Source organism: Oryzias latipes, chromosome 2, assembly GCF_053564925.1.
Source record: "Oryzias latipes strain Hd-rR chromosome 2, Olatipes_Hd-rR_3.1".
Lineage (NCBI taxonomy): Eukaryota > Metazoa > Chordata > Actinopteri > Beloniformes > Adrianichthyidae > Oryzias > Oryzias latipes.
Window position 1 is genome coordinate 20,265,492 of NC_136238.1, and position 20,758 is coordinate 20,286,249.

General features: G+C 41.8%; 10 non-coding genes across 10 annotated transcripts; all 10 read right to left on the reverse strand.

Moving 5' to 3' along the window:
* Window positions 1–1,187: 1,187 nt before the first annotated feature.
* trnah-gug (transfer RNA histidin (anticodon GUG)) lies at window positions 1,188–1,259 on the reverse strand. Its single transcript has one exon. It is a non-coding gene; the product is annotated as a tRNA-His (tRNA).
* A 1,558-nt stretch (window positions 1,260–2,817) lies between these two features.
* On the reverse strand, window positions 2,818–2,889 carry trnah-gug (transfer RNA histidin (anticodon GUG)). The gene has a single exon. It is a non-coding gene; the product is annotated as a tRNA-His (tRNA).
* Window positions 2,890–4,446: 1,557 nt separating this feature from the next.
* On the reverse strand, window positions 4,447–4,518 carry trnah-gug (transfer RNA histidin (anticodon GUG)). Its single transcript has one exon. It is a non-coding gene; the product is annotated as a tRNA-His (tRNA).
* A 1,559-nt stretch (window positions 4,519–6,077) lies between these two features.
* trnah-gug (transfer RNA histidin (anticodon GUG)) lies at window positions 6,078–6,149 on the reverse strand. Its single transcript has one exon. It is a non-coding gene; the product is annotated as a tRNA-His (tRNA).
* A 1,557-nt stretch (window positions 6,150–7,706) lies between these two features.
* On the reverse strand, window positions 7,707–7,778 carry trnah-gug (transfer RNA histidin (anticodon GUG)). The gene has a single exon. It is a non-coding gene; the product is annotated as a tRNA-His (tRNA).
* Window positions 7,779–9,335: 1,557 nt separating this feature from the next.
* Window positions 9,336–9,407, reverse strand: trnah-gug (transfer RNA histidin (anticodon GUG)). The gene has a single exon. It is a non-coding gene; the product is annotated as a tRNA-His (tRNA).
* Window positions 9,408–10,965: 1,558 nt separating this feature from the next.
* Window positions 10,966–11,037, reverse strand: trnah-gug (transfer RNA histidin (anticodon GUG)). Its single transcript has one exon. It is a non-coding gene; the product is annotated as a tRNA-His (tRNA).
* Window positions 11,038–12,594: 1,557 nt separating this feature from the next.
* trnah-gug (transfer RNA histidin (anticodon GUG)) lies at window positions 12,595–12,666 on the reverse strand. The gene has a single exon. It is a non-coding gene; the product is annotated as a tRNA-His (tRNA).
* A 1,559-nt stretch (window positions 12,667–14,225) lies between these two features.
* Window positions 14,226–14,297, reverse strand: trnah-gug (transfer RNA histidin (anticodon GUG)). The gene has a single exon. It is a non-coding gene; the product is annotated as a tRNA-His (tRNA).
* Window positions 14,298–20,452: 6,155 nt separating this feature from the next.
* Window positions 20,453–20,524, reverse strand: trnah-gug (transfer RNA histidin (anticodon GUG)). Its single transcript has one exon. It is a non-coding gene; the product is annotated as a tRNA-His (tRNA).
* Window positions 20,525–20,758: the final 234 nt, after the last annotated feature.

A 20,758-nucleotide genomic window follows, 5' to 3' on the forward strand; every position in this document is an offset into this window, starting at 1 on the left:
TTACTGAGTCTGAAAGTGACACCAAAATGAAGACAAAAACAACAGGCTCATTTCCACCATGCCTTCCCATCTGTCCAAGGGTCCTTGGGCAAGTCATTAAATCCTGTTTTTGTCCTGGTCGTTTAAGGTTGGCGCCAATATTTAGCAATGTGTCAATGTGTGTGTCTATTGGGGAATGGGACTGTGAATTTAAAGCAAGCCTTCTATGAAGGTAGTAAAGCACTGCATAAGTAGCATATGGTGCTAACTATTTATTCAGATTTTCACCGGTAGAAGAATCTGACAGTGAGATCAATTCAAATGCACAGAATTGTGTGTTCCTGTGACACTTGGATGGGAACTTGGTGACTGAAGGCCATAGATGTTTAAAGCTAAAGCCATGTGCACCTGTACGGTTGCTGTGGCTTTTTGGGTTATCATGCCCATGGATGGTCGTAGAGAGGAGTGGCTGCATTCATAAGGAGAGTACCGGTGTGTTTGAGAGTTCCCTTTAGGCTTGTTGAAAGCAGAAGCTATGATTGTTGTGCGTATGGTAAGTGTTTTGTGAGGTATTCTCTTGTAAGTTGATGTACAGATGATGCTGTTGTACGGAGCTCCTAAGCCATATTCTAATTAAAGCACAATTTAGACCTTCAGTTACATAGGCCTTGTCAGGAAAAAAAATACGCAACCCTGGACGGTCAGCACAAGGAACATGCACTGATCACATGAACAGCCCCTGAACAGTCAACAGGATAGCAGGGATTAAAACCATTGAAAATCTGTATGACTTACCTACATCTTTCTCAACAAATACTCTTAAGACTATCTTTTTTTCAGTTGGGTTACGGCTCACAATGGCCTTTCCGTCCAACTCCAGCAGCATCGTGGGCCGTCAGGGACGAGTAATAACTCACTCCGCCCTTGGACAGGCGTGACGTAATAGACATTGAAAATCTCATTGTTTAGTGTACATGAATGAACCCCAAATAATCACAGTTTAATTGAAGTTCCAAAGCATTTTGAAGTTGCGGAAGTGTTGTCCAACAGACTGAAGCTGTTGGGCATGTGGAGTCCAGACAGCCAAGTTCTGGCATCTTGGATGTGTTTTTGCTCCAAGAAGATGTAAAGTTTTACAGCTTTGAAGGGGTTCATGATAAAATCTTGTAAGTTTACAGAAAGGGATTATTCAGAATTTCTGAACATCTTGCTGTGACCCGGATTCGAACCGGGGTTGCTGCGGCCACAACGCAGAGTACTAACCACTATACGATCACAGCTGAGAAGGGATGGTGGTCATAGTTCTACTCTTTGTTGCTCTCCAGGGCTTTTTTGTCAGAACACAGTTGGACCTCAAGAACAGTAGAAATGCTAAGTTTGTTGTCTTCATACACACATATAGGAGAGACACATTTTCACATCACAATCACAGCAGGTGACCACTCTGGTCTTTCATTCACAATACTTTTGTCCCTTTTAGTCAAAAACATTGTTCCATTCTCTCTTTACTTAGTATCAGCCTAACAGCGGCATGTGGGTAGAAATTGGCTTCAATAACCACACAAAAAACACCATAGAGATCTATGTACACCAAGGTGTGAGACAAGAAAACCAACCTTCAAGAAGAAGACTCTATCACAACAGCTGTCTTTACTGAGTCTGAAAGTGACACCAAAATGAAGACAAAAATAATAGGCTCATTTCCACCATGCCTTCCCATGTGTCCAAGGGTCCTTGGGCAAGACATTAAATCCAGTTTTTGTCCTGGTCGTTTAAGGTTGGCGCCAATATTTAGCAATGTGTGAATGTGTGTGTCTATTGGGGAATGGGACTGTGAATTTAAAGCAAGCCTCCTAGGAAGGTAGTAAAGCACTGCATAAGTAGCATATGCTGCTAACTATTTATTCAGATTTTCACCGGTAGAAGAATCTGACAGTGAGATCAATTCAAATGCACAGAATTGTGTGTTGCTGTGACACTTGGATGGGAACTTGGTGACTAAAAGCCATAGATGTTTAAAGCTAAAGCCATGTGCACCTGTACGGTTACTGTGGCTTTTTGAGTTATCCATGCCCATGGATGGTCGTAGAGAGGAGTGGCTGCATTCATAAGGAGAGTACAGGTGTGTTTGAGAGTTCCCTTTAGGCTTGTTGAAAGCAGAAGCTATGATTGTTATGCGTATGGTAAGTGTTTTGTGAAGTATTCTCTTGTAAGTTGATGTACAGATGATGCTGTTGTACGGAGCTCCTAAGCCATATTCTAATTATAGCACAATTTTGACCTTCAGTTACATAGGCCTTGTCAGGAAAAAAAATACGCAACCCTGGACGGTCAGCACAAGGAACATGCACTGATCACATGAACAGCCCCTGAACAGTCAACAGGATAGCAGGGATTAAAATCATTGAAAATCTGTATGACTCACCTACATCTTTCACAACAAATACTCTTCAGACTATCTTTTTTTCAGTTGGGTTAGGGCTCACAATGGCCTTTCCGTCCAACTCCAGCAGCATCGTAGGCCGTCAGGGACAAGTAATAACTCACTCGGCCCTTGGACAGGCGTGACATAATAGACATTGAAATTCTCATTGTTTAGTGTACATGAATGAACCCCAAATAATCACAGTTTAATTGAAGTTCCAAAGCATTTTGAAGTTGCGGAAGTGTTGTCCAACAGACTGAAGCTGTTGGGCATGTGGAGTCCAGACAGCCAAGTTCTGGCATCTTGGATGTGTTTTTGCTCCAAGAAGATGTAAAGTTTTACAGCTTTGAAGGGGTTCATGATAAAATCTTGTAAGTTTACAGAAATGGATTATTCAGAATTTTTGAACATCTTGCTGTGACCCGGATTCGAACCGGGGTTGCTGCGGCCACAACGCAGAGTACTAACCACTATACGATCACAGCTGAGAAGGGATGGTGGTCATAGTTCTACTCTTTGTTGCTCTCCAGGGCTTTTTTGTCAGAACACAGTTGGACCTCAAGAACAGTAGAAATGCTAAGTTTGTTGTCTTCATACACACATATAGGAGAGACACATTTTCACATCACAATCACAGCAGGTGACCACTCTGGTCTTTCATTCACAATACTTTTGTCCCTTTTAGTCAAAAACATTGTTCCATTCTCTCTTTATTTAGTATCAGCCTAACAGCAGCATGTGGGTAGAAACTGGCTTTAATCACCATATAGAAAACACCATAGAGATCTTGGTACACCAAGGTGTGAGACAAAAAAACCAACCTTCAAGAAGAAGACTCTATCATTGCCGCTGTCTTTACTGAGTCTGAAAGTGACACCAAAATGAAGACAAAAACAACAGGCTCATTTCCACCATGCCTTCCCATGTGTCCAAGGGTCCTTGGGCAAGTCATTAAATCCTGTTTTTGTCCTGGTCGTTTAAGGTTGGCGCCAATATTTAGCAATGTGTGAATGTGTGTGTCTATTGGGGAATGGGACTGTGAATTTAAAGCAAGCCTTCTATGAAGGTAGTAAAGCACTGCATAAGTATCATATGGTGCTAACTATTTATTCAGATTTTCACCGGTAGAAGAATCTGACAGTGAGATCAATTCAAATGCACAGAATTGTGTGTTCCTGTGACACTTGGATGGGAACTTGGTGACTGAAGGCCATAGATGTTTAAAGCTAAAGCCATGTGCACCTGTACGGTTGCTGTGGCTTTTTGGGTTATCATGCCCATGGATGGTCGTAGAGAGGAGTGGCTGCATTCATAAGGAGAGTACCGGTGTGTTTGAGAGTTCCCTTTAGGCTTGTTGAAAGCAGAAGCTATGATTGTTGTGCGTATGGTAAGTGTTTTGTGAGGTATTCTCTTGTAAGTTGATGTACAGATGATGCTGTTGTACGGAGCTCCTAAGCCATATTCTAATTAAAGCACAATTTAGACCTTCAGTTACATAGGCCTTGTCAGGAAAAAAAATACGCAACCCTGGACGGTCAGCACAAGGAACATGCACTGATCACATGAACAGCCCCTGAACAGTCAACAGGATAGCAGGGATTAAAATCATTGAAAATCTGTATGACTCACCTACATCTTTCACAACAAATACTCTTAAGACTATCTTTTTTTCAGTTGGGTTAGGGCTCACAATGGCCTTTCCGGCCAACTCCAGCAGCATCGTAGGCCGTCAGGGACAAGTAATAACTCACTTCGCCCTTGGACAGGCGTGACATAATAGACATTGAAATTCTCATTGTTTAGTGTACATGAATGAACCCCAAATAATCACAGTTTAATTGAAGTTCCAAAGCATTTTGAAGTTGCGGAAGTGTTGTCCAACAGACTGAAGCTGTTGGGCATGTGGAGTCCAGACAGCCAAGTTCTGGCATCTTGGATGTGTTTTTGCTCCAAGAAAATGTAAAGTTTTACAGCTTTGAAGGCGTTCATGATAAAATCTTGTAAGTTTACAGAAAGGGATTATTCAGAATTTCTGAACATCTTGCTGTGACCCGGATTCGAACCGGGGTTGCTGCGGCCACAACGCAGAGTACTAACCACTATACGATCACAGCTGAGAAGGGATGGTGGTCATAGTTCTACTCTTTGTTGCTCTCCAGGGCTATTTTGTCAGAACACAGTTGGACCTCAAGAACAGTAGAAATGCTAAGTTTGTTGTCTTCATACACACATATAGGAGAGACACATTTTCACATCACAATCACAGCAGGTGACCACTCTGGTCTTTCATTCACAATACTTTTGTCCCTTTTAGTCAAAAACATTGTTCCATTCTCTCTTTACTTAGTATCAGCCTAACAGCGGCATGTGGGTAGAAACTGGCTTTAATCACCATACAGAAAACACCATAGAGATCTTGGTACACCAAGGTGTAAGACAAAAAAACCAACCTTCAAGAAGAAGACTCTATCATTGCCGCTGTCTTTACTGAGTCTGAAAGTGTCACCAAAATAAAGACAAAAACAACAGGCTCATTTCCACCATGCCTTCCCATCTGTCCAAGGGTCCTTGGGCAAGTCATTAAATCCTGTTTTTGTCCTGGTCGTTTAAGGTTGGCGCCAATATTTAGCAATGTGTGAATGTGTGTGTCTATTGGGGAATGGGACTGTGAATTTAAAGCAAGCCTTCTATGAAGGTAGTAAAGCACTGCATAAGTAGCATATGGTGCTAACTATTTATTCAGATTTTCACCGGTAGAAGAATCTGACAGTGAGATCAATTCAAATGCACAGAATTGTGTGTTGCTGTGACACTTGGATGGGAACTTGGTGACTAAAGGCCATAGATGTTTAAAGCTAAAGCCATGTGCACCTGTACGGTTACTGTGGCTTTTTGGGTTATCCATGCCCATGGATGGTCGTAGAGAGGAGTGGCTGCATTCATAAGGAGAGTACAGGTGTGTTTGAGAGTTCCCTTTAGGCTTGTTGAAAGCAGAAGCTAGGATTGTTATGCGTATGGTAAGTGTTTTGTGAAGTATTCTCTTGTAAGTTGATGTACAGATGATGCTGTTGTACGGAGCTCCTAAGCCATATTCTAATTATAGCACAATTTTGACCTTCAGTTACATAGGCCTTTGCAGCAAAAAAAATACGCAACCCTGGACGGTCAGCACAAGGAACATGCACTGATCACATGAACAGCCCCTGAACAGTCAACATGATAGCAGGGATTAAAATCATTGAAAATCTGTATGACTCACCTACATCTTTCACAACAAATACTCTTAAGACTATCTTTTTTTCAGTTGGGTTAGGGCTCACAATGGCCTTTCCGTCCAACTCCAGCAGCATCGTAGGCCGTCAGGGACAAGTAATAACTCACTCCGCCCTTGGACAGGCGTGACGTAATAGACATAAGAAATTCTCATTGTTTAGTGTACATGAATGAACCCCAAATAATCACAGTTTAATTGAAGTTCCAAAGCATTTTGAAGTTGCGGAAGTGTTGTCCAACAGACTGAAGCTGTTGGGCATGTGGAGTCCAGACAGCCAAGTTCTGGCATCTTGGATGTGTTTTTGCTCCAAGAAGATGTAAAGTTTTACAGCTTTGAAGGGGTTCATGATAAAATCTTGTAAGTTTACAGAAAGGGATTATTCAGAATTTCTGAACATCTTGCTGTGACCCGGATTCGAACCGGGGTTGCTGCGGCCACAACGCAGAGTACTAACCACTATACGATCACAGCTGAGAAGGGATGGTGGTCATAGTTCTACTCTTTGTTGCTCTCCAGGGCTTTTTTGTCAGAACACAGTTGGACCTCAAGAACAGTAGAAATGCTAAGTTTGTTGTCTTCATACACACATATAGGAGAGACACATTTTCACATCACAATCACAGCAGGTGACCACTCTGGTCTTTCATTCACAATACTTTTGTCCCTTTTAGTCAAAAACATTGTTCCATTCTCTCTTTACTTAGTATCAGCCTAACAGCGGCATGTGGGTAGAAACTGGCTTTAATCACCATACAGAAAACACCATAGAGATCTTGGTACACCAAGGTGTGAGACAAAAAAACCAACCTTCAAGAAGGAGACTCTATCATTGCCGATGTTTTTACTGAGTCTGAAAGTGACACCAAAATGAAGACAAAAACAACAGGCTCATTTCCACCATGCCTTCCCATCTGTCCAAGGGTCCTTGGGCAAGTCATTAAATCCTGTTTTTGTCCTGGTCGTTTAAGGTTGGCGCCAATATTTAGCAATGTGTCAATGTGTGTGTCTATTGGGGAATGGGACTGTGAATTTAAAGCAAGCCTTCTATGAAGGTAGTAAAGCACTGCATAAGTAGCATATGGTGCTAACTATTTATTCAGATTTTCACCGGTAGAAGAATCTGACAGTGAGATCAATTCAAATGCACAGAATTGTGTGTTCCTGTGACACTTGGATGGGAACTTGGTGACTGAAGGCCATAGATGTTTAAAGCTAAAGCCATGTGCACCTGTACGGTTGCTGTGGCTTTTTGGGTTATCATGCCCATGGATGGTCGTAGAGAGGAGTGGCTGCATTCATAAGGAGAGTACCGGTGTGTTTGAGAGTTCCCTTTAGGCTTGTTGAAAGCAGAAGCTATGATTGTTGTGCGTATGGTAAGTGTTTTGTGAGGTATTCTCTTGTAAGTTGATGTACAGATGATGCTGTTGTACGGAGCTCCTAAGCCATATTCTAATTAAAGCACAATTTAGACCTTCAGTTACATAGGCCTTGTCAGGAAAAAAAATACGCAACCCTGGACGGTCAGCACAAGGAACATGCACTGATCACATGAACAGCCCCTGAACAGTCAACAGGATAGCAGGGATTAAAACCATTGAAAATCTGTATGACTTACCTACATCTTTCTCAACAAATACTCTTAAGACTATCTTTTTTTCAGTTGGGTTACGGCTCACAATGGCCTTTCCGTCCAACTCCAGCAGCATCGTGGGCCGTCAGGGACGAGTAATAACTCACTCCGCCCTTGGACAGGCGTGACGTAATAGACATTGAAAATCTCATTGTTTAGTGTACATGAATGAACCCCAAATAATCACAGTTTAATTGAAGTTCCAAAGCATTTTGAAGTTGCGGAAGTGTTGTCCAACAGACTGAAGCTGTTGGGCATGTGGAGTCCAGACAGCCAAGTTCTGGCATCTTGGATGTGTTTTTGCTCCAAGAAGATGTAAAGTTTTACAGCTTTGAAGGGGTTCATGATAAAATCTTGTAAGTTTACAGAAAGGGATTATTCAGAATTTCTGAACATCTTGCTGTGACCCGGATTCGAACCGGGGTTGCTGCGGCCACAACGCAGAGTACTAACCACTATACGATCACAGCTGAGAAGGGATGGTGGTCATAGTTCTACTCTTTGTTGCTCTCCAGGGCTTTTTTGTCAGAACACAGTTGGACCTCAAGAACAGTAGAAATGCTAAGTTTGTTGTCTTCATACACACATATAGGAGAGACACATTTTCACATCACAATCACAGCAGGTGACCACTCTGGTCTTTCATTCACAATACTTTTGTCCCTTTTAGTCAAAAACATTGTTCCATTCTCTCTTTACTTAGTATCAGCCTAACAGCGGCATGTGGGTAGAAACTGGCTTTAATCACCATACAGAAAACACCATAGAGATCTTGGTACACCAAGGTGTGAGACAAAAAAACCAACCTTCAAGAAGGAGACTCTATCATTGCCGATGTTTTTACTGAGTCTGAAAGTGACACCAAAATGAAGACAAAAACAACAGGCTCATTTCCACCATGCCTTCCCATCTGTCCAAGGGTCCTTGGGCAAGTCATTAAATCCTGTTTTTGTCCTGGTCGTTTAAGGTTGGCGCCAATATTTAGCAATGTGTCAATGTGTGTGTCTATTGGGGAATGGGACTGTGAATTTAAAGCAAGCCTTCTATGAAGGTAGTAAAGCACTGCATAAGTAGCATATGGTGCTAACTATTTATTCAGATTTTCACCGGTAGAAGAATCTGACAGTGAGATCAATTCAAATGCACAGAATTGTGTGTTCCTGTGACACTTGGATGGGAACTTGGTGACTGAAGGCCATAGATGTTTAAAGCTAAAGCCATGTGCACCTGTACGGTTGCTGTGGCTTTTTGGGTTATCATGCCCATGGATGGTCGTAGAGAGGAGTGGCTGCATTCATAAGGAGAGTACCGGTGTGTTTGAGAGTTCCCTTTAGGCTTGTTGAAAGCAGAAGCTATGATTGTTGTGCGTATGGTAAGTGTTTTGTGAGGTATTCTCTTGTAAGTTGATGTACAGATGATGCTGTTGTACGGAGCTCCTAAGCCATATTCTAATTAAAGCACAATTTAGACCTTCAGTTACATAGGCCTTGTCAGGAAAAAAAATACGCAACCCTGGACGGTCAGCACAAGGAACATGCACTGATCACATGAACAGCCCCTGAACAGTCAACAGGATAGCAGGGATTAAAACCATTGAAAATCTGTATGACTTACCTACATCTTTCTCAACAAATACTCTTAAGACTATCTTTTTTTCAGTTGGGTTACGGCTCACAATGGCCTTTCCGTCCAACTCCAGCAGCATCGTGGGCCGTCAGGGACGAGTAATAACTCACTCCGCCCTTGGACAGGCGTGACGTAATAGACATTGAAAATCTCATTGTTTAGTGTACATGAATGAACCCCAAATAATCACAGTTTAATTGAAGTTCCAAAGCATTTTGAAGTTGCGGAAGTGTTGTCCAACAGACTGAAGCTGTTGGGCATGTGGAGTCCAGACAGCCAAGTTCTGGCATCTTGGATGTGTTTTTGCTCCAAGAAGATGTAAAGTTTTACAGCTTTGAAGGGGTTCATGATAAAATCTTGTAAGTTTACAGAAAGGGATTATTCAGAATTTCTGAACATCTTGCTGTGACCCGGATTCGAACCGGGGTTGCTGCGGCCACAACGCAGAGTACTAACCACTATACGATCACAGCTGAGAAGGGATGGTGGTCATAGTTCTACTCTTTGTTGCTCTCCAGGGCTTTTTTGTCAGAACACAGTTGGACCTCAAGAACAGTAGAAATGCTAAGTTTGTTGTCTTCATACACACATATAGGAGAGACACATTTTCACATCACAATCACAGCAGGTGACCACTCTGGTCTTTCATTCACAATACTTTTGTCCCTTTTAGTCAAAAACATTGTTCCATTCTCTCTTTACTTAGTATCAGCCTAACAGCGGCATGTGGGTAGAAATTGGCTTCAATAACCACACAAAAAACACCATAGAGATCTATGTACACCAAGGTGTGAGACAAGAAAACCAACCTTCAAGAAGAAGACTCTATCACAACAGCTGTCTTTACTGAGTCTGAAAGTGACACCAAAATGAAGACAAAAATAATAGGCTCATTTCCACCATGCCTTCCCATGTGTCCAAGGGTCCTTGGGCAAGACATTAAATCCAGTTTTTGTCCTGGTCGTTTAAGGTTGGCGCCAATATTTAGCAATGTGTGAATGTGTGTGTCTATTGGGGAATGGGACTGTGAATTTAAAGCAAGCCTCCTAGGAAGGTAGTAAAGCACTGCATAAGTAGCATATGCTGCTAACTATTTATTCAGATTTTCACCGGTAGAAGAATCTGACAGTGAGATCAATTCAAATGCACAGAATTGTGTGTTGCTGTGACACTTGGATGGGAACTTGGTGACTAAAAGCCATAGATGTTTAAAGCTAAAGCCATGTGCACCTGTACGGTTACTGTGGCTTTTTGAGTTATCCATGCCCATGGATGGTCGTAGAGAGGAGTGGCTGCATTCATAAGGAGAGTACAGGTGTGTTTGAGAGTTCCCTTTAGGCTTGTTGAAAGCAGAAGCTATGATTGTTATGCGTATGGTAAGTGTTTTGTGAAGTATTCTCTTGTAAGTTGATGTACAGATGATGCTGTTGTACGGAGCTCCTAAGCCATATTCTAATTATAGCACAATTTTGACCTTCAGTTACATAGGCCTTGTCAGGAAAAAAAATACGCAACCCTGGACGGTCAGCACAAGGAACATGCACTGATCACATGAACAGCCCCTGAACAGTCAACAGGATAGCAGGGATTAAAATCATTGAAAATCTGTATGACTCACCTACATCTTTCACAACAAATACTCTTCAGACTATCTTTTTTTCAGTTGGGTTAGGGCTCACAATGGCCTTTCCGTCCAACTCCAGCAGCATCGTAGGCCGTCAGGGACAAGTAATAACTCACTCGGCCCTTGGACAGGCGTGACATAATAGACATTGAAATTCTCATTGTTTAGTGTACATGAATGAACCCCAAATAATCACAGTTTAATTGAAGTTCCAAAGCATTTTGAAGTTGCGGAAGTGTTGTCCAACAGACTGAAGCTGTTGGGCATGTGGAGTCCAGACAGCCAAGTTCTGGCATCTTGGATGTGTTTTTGCTCCAAGAAGATGTAAAGTTTTACAGCTTTGAAGGGGTTCATGATAAAATCTTGTAAGTTTACAGAAATGGATTATTCAGAATTTTTGAACATCTTGCTGTGACCCGGATTCGAACCGGGGTTGCTGCGGCCACAACGCAGAGTACTAACCACTATACGATCACAGCTGAGAAGGGATGGTGGTCATAGTTCTACTCTTTGTTGCTCTCCAGGGCTTTTTTGTCAGAACACAGTTGGACCTCAAGAACAGTAGAAATGCTAAGTTTGTTGTCTTCATACACACATATAGGAGAGACACATTTTCACATCACAATCACAGCAGGTGACCACTCTGGTCTTTCATTCACAATACTTTTGTCCCTTTTAGTCAAAAACATTGTTCCATTCTCTCTTTATTTAGTATCAGCCTAACAGCAGCATGTGGGTAGAAACTGGCTTTAATCACCATATAGAAAACACCATAGAGATCTTGGTACACCAAGGTGTGAGACAAAAAAACCAACCTTCAAGAAGAAGACTCTATCATTGCCGCTGTCTTTACTGAGTCTGAAAGTGACACCAAAATGAAGACAAAAACAACAGGCTCATTTCCACCATGCCTTCCCATGTGTCCAAGGGTCCTTGGGCAAGTCATTAAATCCTGTTTTTGTCCTGGTCGTTTAAGGTTGGCGCCAATATTTAGCAATGTGTGAATGTGTGTGTCTATTGGGGAATGGGACTGTGAATTTAAAGCAAGCCTTCTATGAAGGTAGTAAAGCACTGCATAAGTATCATATGGTGCTAACTATTTATTCAGATTTTCACCGGTAGAAGAATCTGACAGTGAGATCAATTCAAATGCACAGAATTGTGTGTTCCTGTGACACTTGGATGGGAACTTGGTGACTGAAGGCCATAGATGTTTAAAGCTAAAGCCATGTGCACCTGTACGGTTGCTGTGGCTTTTTGGGTTATCATGCCCATGGATGGTCGTAGAGAGGAGTGGCTGCATTCATAAGGAGAGTACCGGTGTGTTTGAGAGTTCCCTTTAGGCTTGTTGAAAGCAGAAGCTATGATTGTTGTGCGTATGGTAAGTGTTTTGTGAGGTATTCTCTTGTAAGTTGATGTACAGATGATGCTGTTGTACGGAGCTCCTAAGCCATATTCTAATTAAAGCACAATTTAGACCTTCAGTTACATAGGCCTTGTCAGGAAAAAAAATACGCAACCCTGGACGGTCAGCACAAGGAACATGCACTGATCACATGAACAGCCCCTGAACAGTCAACAGGATAGCAGGGATTAAAATCATTGAAAATCTGTATGACTCACCTACATCTTTCACAACAAATACTCTTAAGACTATCTTTTTTTCAGTTGGGTTAGGGCTCACAATGGCCTTTCCGGCCAACTCCAGCAGCATCGTAGGCCGTCAGGGACAAGTAATAACTCACTTCGCCCTTGGACAGGCGTGACATAATAGACATTGAAATTCTCATTGTTTAGTGTACATGAATGAACCCCAAATAATCACAGTTTAATTGAAGTTCCAAAGCATTTTGAAGTTGCGGAAGTGTTGTCCAACAGACTGAAGCTGTTGGGCATGTGGAGTCCAGACAGCCAAGTTCTGGCATCTTGGATGTGTTTTTGCTCCAAGAAAATGTAAAGTTTTACAGCTTTGAAGGCGTTCATGATAAAATCTTGTAAGTTTACAGAAAGGGATTATTCAGAATTTCTGAACATCTTGCTGTGACCCGGATTCGAACCGGGGTTGCTGCGGCCACAACGCAGAGTACTAACCACTATACGATCACAGCTGAGAAGGGATGGTGGTCATAGTTCTACTCTTTGTTGCTCTCCAGGGCTATTTTGTCAGAACACAGTTGGACCTCAAGAACAGTAGAAATGCTAAGTTTGTTGTCTTCATACACACATATAGGAGAGACACATTTTCACATCACAATCACAGCAGGTGACCACTCTGGTCTTTCATTCACAATACTTTTGTCCCTTTTAGTCAAAAACATTGTTCCATTCTCTCTTTACTTAGTATCAGCCTAACAGCGGCATGTGGGTAGAAACTGGCTTTAATCACCATACAGAAAACACCATAGAGATCTTGGTACACCAAGGTGTAAGACAAAAAAACCAACCTTCAAGAAGAAGACTCTATCATTGCCGCTGTCTTTACTGAGTCTGAAAGTGTCACCAAAATAAAGACAAAAACAACAGGCTCATTTCCACCATGCCTTCCCATCTGTCCAAGGGTCCTTGGGCAAGTCATTAAATCCTGTTTTTGTCCTGGTCGTTTAAGGTTGGCGCCAATATTTAGCAATGTGTGAATGTGTGTGTCTATTGGGGAATGGGACTGTGAATTTAAAGCAAGCCTTCTATGAAGGTAGTAAAGCACTGCATAAGTAGCATATGGTGCTAACTATTTATTCAGATTTTCACCGGTAGAAGAATCTGACAGTGAGATCAATTCAAATGCACAGAATTGTGTGTTGCTGTGACACTTGGATGGGAACTTGGTGACTAAAGGCCATAGATGTTTAAAGCTAAAGCCATGTGCACCTGTACGGTTACTGTGGCTTTTTGGGTTATCCATGCCCATGGATGGTCGTAGAGAGGAGTGGCTGCATTCATAAGGAGAGTACAGGTGTGTTTGAGAGTTCCCTTTAGGCTTGTTGAAAGCAGAAGCTAGGATTGTTATGCGTATGGTAAGTGTTTTGTGAAGTATTCTCTTGTAAGTTGATGTACAGATGATGCTGTTGTACGGAGCTCCTAAGCCATATTCTAATTATAGCACAATTTTGACCTTCAGTTACATAGGCCTTTGCAGCAAAAAAAATACGCAACCCTGGACGGTCAGCACAAGGAACATGCACTGATCACATGAACAGCCCCTGAACAGTCAACATGATAGCAGGGATTAAAATCATTGAAAATCTGTATGACTCACCTACATCTTTCACAACAAATACTCTTAAGACTATCTTTTTTTCAGTTGGGTTAGGGCTCACAATGGCCTTTCCGTCCAACTCCAGCAGCATCGTAGGCCGTCAGGGACAAGTAATAACTCACTCCGCCCTTGGACAGGCGTGACGTAATAGACATAAGAAATTCTCATTGTTTAGTGTACATGAATGAACCCCAAATAATCACAGTTTAATTGAAGTTCCAAAGCATTTTGAAGTTGCGGAAGTGTTGTCCAACAGACTGAAGCTGTTGGGCATGTGGAGTCCAGACAGCCAAGTTCTGGCATCTTGGATGTGTTTTTGCTCCAAGAAGATGTAAAGTTTTACAGCTTTGAAGGGGTTCATGATAAAATCTTGTAAGTTTACAGAAAGGGATTATTCAGAATTTCTGAACATCTTGCTGTGACCCGGATTCGAACCGGGGTTGCTGCGGCCACAACGCAGAGTACTAACCACTATACGATCACAGCTGAGAAGGGATGGTGGTCATAGTTCTACTCTTTGTTGCTCTCCAGGGCTTTTTTGTCAGAACACAGTTGGACCTCAAGAACAGTAGAAATGCTAAGTTTGTTGTCTTCATACACACATATAGGAGAGACACATTTTCACATCACAATCACAGCAGGTGACCACTCTGGTCTTTCATTCACAATACTTTTGTCCCTTTTAGTCAAAAACATTGTTCCATTCTCTCTTTACTTAGTATCAGCCTAACAGCGGCATGTGGGTAGAAATTGGCTTCAATAACCACACAAAAAACACCATAGAGATCTATGTACACCAAGGTGTGAGACAAGAAAACCAACCTTCAAGAAGAAGACTCTATCACAACAGCTGTCTTTACTGAGTCTGAAAGTGACACCAAAATGAAGACAAAAATAATAGGCTCATTTCCACCATGCTTTCCCATGTGTCCAAGGGTCCTTGGGCAAGACATTAAATCCAGTTTTTGTCCTGGTCGTTTAAGGTTGGCGCCAATATTTAGCAATGTGTGAATGTGTGTGTCTATTGGGAAATGGGACTGTGAATTTAAAGCAAGCCTCCTAGGAAGGTAGTAAAGCACTGCATAAGTAGCATATGGTGCTAACTATTTATTCAGATTTTCACCGGTAGAAGAATCTGACAGTGAGATCAATTCAAATGCACAGAATTGTGTGTTGCTGTGACACTTGGATGTGAACTTGGTGACTAAAGGCCATAGATGTTTAAAGCTAAAGCCATGTGCACCTGTTCGGTTACTGTGGCTTTTTGGGTTATCCATGCCCATGGATGGTCGTAGAGAGGAGTGGCTGCATTCATAAGGAGAGTACAGGTGTGTTTGAGAGTTCCCTTTAGGCTTGTTGAAAGCAGAAGCTATGATTGTTATGCGTATGGTAAGTGTTTTGTGAAGTATTCTCTTGTAAGTTGATGTACAGATGATGCTGTTGTACGGAGCTCCTAAGCCATATTCTAATTATAGCACAATTTTGACCTTCAGTTACATAGGCCTTTGCAGCAAAAAAAATACGCAACCCTGGACGGTCAGCACAAGGAACATGCACTGATCACATGAACAGCCCCTGAACAGTCAACATGATAGCAGGGATTAAAATCATTGAAAATCTGTATGACTCACCTACATCTTTCACAACAAATACTCTTAAGACTATCTTTTTTTCAGTTGGGTTAGGGCTCACAATGGCCTTTCCGTCCAACTCCAGCAGCATCGTAGGCCGTCAGGGACAAGTAATAACTCACTCCGCCCTTGGACAGGCGTGACGTAATAGACATTGAAATTCTCATTGTTTAGTGTACATGAATGAACCCCAAATAATCACAGTTTAATTGAAGTTCCAAAGCATTTTGAAGTTGCGGAAGTGTTGTCCAACAGACTGAAGCTGTTGGGCATGTGGAGTCCAGACAGCCAAGTTCTGGCATCTTGGATGTGTTTTTGCTCCAAGAAGATGTAAAGTTTTACAGCTTTGAAGGGGTTCATGATAAAATCTTGTAAGTTTACAGAAAGGGATTATTCAGAATTTCTGAACATCTTGCTGTGACCCGGATTCGAACCGGGGTTGCTGCAGCCACAACGCAGAGTACTAACCACTATACGATCACAGCTGAGAAGGGATGGTGGTCATAGTTCTACTCTTTGTTGCTCTCCAGGGCTTTTTTGTCAGAACACAGTTGGACCTCAAGAACAGTAGAAATGCTAAGTTTGTTGTCTTCATACACACATATAGGAGAGACACATTTTCACATCACAATCACAGCAGGTGACCACTCTGGTCTTTCATTCACAATACTTTTGCCCCTTTTAGTCAAAAACATTGTTCCATTCTCTCTTTACTTAGTATCAGCCTAACAGCGGCATGTGGGTAGAAATTGGCTTCAATAACCACACAAAAAACACCATAGAGATCTATGTACACCAAGGTGTGAGACAAGAAAACCAACCTTCAAGAAGAAGACTCTATCACAACAGCTGTCTTTACTGAGTCTGAAAGTGACACCAAAATGAAGACAAAAATAATAGGCTCATTTCCACCATGCCTTCCCATGTGTCCAAGGGTCCTTGGGCAAGACATTAAATCCTGTTTTTGTCCTGGTCGTTTAAGGTTGGCGCCAATATTTAGCAATGTGTGAATGTGTGTGTCTATTGGGGAATGGGACTGTGAATTTAAAGCAAGCCTCCTAGGAAGGTAGTAAAGCACTGCATAAGTAGCATATGCTGCTAACTATTTATTCAGATTTTCACCGGTAGAAGAATCTGACAGTGAGATCAATTCAAATGCACAGAATTGTGTGTTGCTGTGACACTTGGATGGGAACTTGGTGACTAAAGGCCATAGATGTTTAAAGCTAAAGCCATGTGCACCTGTACGGTTGCTGTGGCTTTTGGGTTATCCATGCCCATGGATGGTCGTAGAGAGGAGTGGCTGCATTCATAAGGAGAGTACAGGTGTGTTTGAGAGTTCCCTTTAGGCTTGTTGAAAGCAGAAGCTATGATTGTTATGCGTATGGTAAGTGTTTTGTGAAATATTCTCTTGTAAGTTGATGTACAGATGATGCTGTTGTACGGAGCTCCTAAGCCATATTCTAATTATAGCACAATTTTGACCTTCAGTTACATAGGCCTTTGCAGCAAAAAAAATACGCAACCCTGGACGGTCAGCACAAGGAACATGCACTGATCACATGAACAGCCCCTGAACAGTCAACATGATAGCAGGGATTAAAATCATTGAAAATCTGTATGACTCACCCACATCTTTCACAACAAATACTCTTAAGACTATCTTTTTTTCAGTTGGGTTAGTATGGAATTACGTTTCTGCCAATAAGTGAAAGGGCGTAAAGACAACTAAGCGGGCGTATTTAGGAACTGAGTGAGTGAACCTTAAAACCGCGCAGGCGCAATTCTAACTGAGAAGTGATCTTGCGCGGTCAATTCCTTTTTGCGCGCTCATGTGGATTTACGCTCAGTGTTAAGGGGGCGTTTTTGTCACTTTTGGGGCAGGAACCTTTCTGGTTGATCTGATTGGCTGAAATTCGCATGGCTTATCGGCGAGGCAGAGGGGCGGGACCTTCATTTTTCAGTGCGGGGGGGGGGGGGGTTTAACAGGCGGCTCTTGAGCTGCATGCAGCTCTCTGCCTTTTATCATATTTTCTATATTCACTACTTTCACAACCATAAGGTGAAAGTCTTACATTTTCTCCAAAATTTACAGAGCGGCCCTAATGTGTTATTGTGTGACTTCAGCAAAGAGGATCGAGGAGAGAACAGCAGAACAGCATGATGACGGTACGGAGAGAGGAGAGGACGTGAAAGAAGACCCCCCCCCCCATAGTACAAAGGAGCAGATATGAGCATAATGCAGAACTACTTCGTTTTGGAAACCCTGGAAATGCAAAGAGACACGATTATGAGGCATAGTTTAAACTGCAAGCTATCAGCTACGCGGAGGAACACGGGAATAGAGCAGCTGTGGTTCGGTTAAATTAGATCTTCACAGATTCTGACTTCCTGCTTCAATAACTCTTCTGATCAACGTTCAAATGTGTCAGCAAGTATGTCACTCATTTTGTATTAACACAGAGAGTGAACTACAAAAGCATTTTTAAAGAAAAAAGTTTGTTTTTATTGCCTTTTAATCAGAATTGTTCGTTTCAAGCTGTGAATGCAAACAGAGCAGCGAGCCGGCTGCCAAGGGACCGTCAACAAAGTGCAACCTCTGTGAAACAGCATTCTGTAAAAATCAGTGAACTTTTAAAAAGCGAATAAATGTCTATATTTATATGGACTGGTAATGAAGACTCGTCAGCATAGTCATGCTACATTATTATTTATTATACTAAATTTTGTTAGAAAGTCAACCTCTATTTTATTTCTTATAGTTCTTAAAATTTAATAGAGATATGAATCATAACATAAATACTCAATAGCTCTGAAGATACTAAAACTTCTGTCACCAAACCTCCTGTACTGACTAATCATGACCTTATTTTCCTACTAAAATAAAGATTATGCAAAAAAAATTTTTGGCACCTTCAGAGCTATTCAGGGTTTTTGACCAAATCTGATCCATTTGTAAATATGAAAAATTCCTATAAATAAATAAAGTGAACTATTGACATTCTTTATTTTAGTATGACAATAAGGTCATGTCAAGTTACTGATAACTTTAGTCATGATTCATATCTATTAAAATTTGAAAAAGTATATGAAACAAGGTAAAATAAAGATGGACTTTCCTACAAAATATGCATTGTAACAAGAATATGCTTTATAATAGTTTTATGATTTTTTTGTAAGATTATTGATTTTTACACAGTGGTGTTTCACAGAGGTTGCACTTAGTTGACGGTCCCTTGGCAGCCGGCTGCTGCATGTCTGCATTCACAGCTTAAAGCGAACAATTTTGATTAAAAGGCAAAAAAACGATCTTTTTTCTTCAGAAATGCATTTGTGGTTCACTCTCTGTGTTGATACAAAAGGATTTAGATACTTGCTGACATATTTGAACGTTGATCAGAAGAGTTATTGGAAGAAGCAAGAAGTCCGAACCTTGAAGATCTTTCTAACTTATCGAACCTCAGCTGCCAGAGAATTTAAAATAATGAATCTATGGTTCGGAAGTGAGGACGCTGGAAAACCAACTCTGACAAGACAAGAAGACGCAGCAGCTGCTGAGTTTCCGCGGATAAGAAAAGGCCTGCGTTGGAAGATCGACTCGAGGCTCAGCGCTGCTATCAGCAGATGACCGTGAAAAGCTGTCCATCCTCCCCCCTTACCGGGACGCAGCGCCGGCGAATTACTTTGGGACTGCAGGACTTAAACTTGGCCTGACGCGTCTGCTTTCACTGTTCTTAGGAGCCGCATAGCAAAGAGATGGACTCTGATGAGGAAAGGGAAGCCGGTATGTCTGATAGAGATGTAGTCCAGCTGTTCCAGATGCAGAAGATGAGGACTTTGATGGATTAGAAATGCTGATTGATGACTGAAAAAATAGATCACAACCAACTCAGTTTTGCGCTCGCTGCCTTTTTCAAACACACACCAGCATGCATGTTTCACCGGTATGTGTGTTAACGTTAAATACAGAAAAACACTCAAAACTGAAACGGCGCTGTTGTAATGAGAGGAGGGGGTTATGGCACATAACATGGCTTTAATTGTGTGTTTGTCTGGCAGGTCAGTGTGTGTTGTGACTCATTAAATATCACAGTTAGAAATGTCAGCTCTTTGTGTCAAACTTGTTTGTCCCCCCCTGTTAGAGGCAATCATAGAAAAAAAAAACGTGGATGTAACGTGGATTAAAACATTAACCAACGACCCAAAACTAAGGTAAGAAAGTGCAGCGGGTTTTTTTGTGGTGTAAGTTTTTCTCATGTGAAATCCACTGCATTTGTTACAGTTTTAATGCTTTTAATCCACGTTACAGCCGCCGTTCCTTTTCTATTAAAGCCCCAAAATGAAAGTCCCGCCCCGCTGCTTGGCATGCAAATTTCAGCCAATCAGATCAACCAGAAATGTTCCTGCCCCCAAGTGACAAAAACGCCCCCTTAACACTGAGCGTAAATCCAGGTGAGGGCGCAAAAGAGAACTGACCGAGCAGGATTACTGCTCAGTTAGGATTTCAGCCGTTCAGTTGTAAAATACGGGGTCGCTTGGTTAGAATTGCGCCATCACAGTTTTAAGGTTCACTCACTCAGTTTCTAAATACGCCCGCTTAGTTGTCTTTACGCCCTTTCAATTTTTGGCATTTATGTAATTCGATAGTTAGGGCTCACAATGGCCTTTCCGTCCAACTCCAGCAGCATCGTAGGCCGTCAGGGACAAGTAATAACTCACTCCGCCCTTGGACAGGCGTGACGTAATAGACATTGAAATTCTCATTGTTTAGTGTACATGAATGAACCCCAAATAATCACAGTTTAATTGAAGTTCCAAAGCATTTTGAAGTTGCGGAAGTGTTGTCCAACAGACTGAAGCTGTTGGGCATGTGGAGTCCAGACAGCCAAGTTCTGGCATCTTGGATGTGTTTTTGCTCCAAGAAGATGTAAAGTTTTACAGCTTTGAAGGGGTTCATGATAAAATCTTGTAAGTTTACAGAAAGGGATTATTCAGAATTTCTGAACATCTTGCTGTGACCCGGATTCGAACCGGGGTTGCTGCGGCCACAACGCAGAGTACTAACCACTATACGATCACAGCTGAGAAGGGATGGTGGTCATAGTTCTACTCTTTGTTGCTCTCCAGGGCTTTTTTGTCAGAACACAGTTGGACCTCAAGAACAGTAGAAATGCTAAGTTTGTTGTCTTCATACACACATATAGGAGAGACACATTTTCACATCACAATCACAGCAGGTGACCACTCTGGTCTTTCATTCACAATACTTTTGTCCCTTTTAGTCAAAAACATTGTTCCATTCTCTCTTTACTTAGT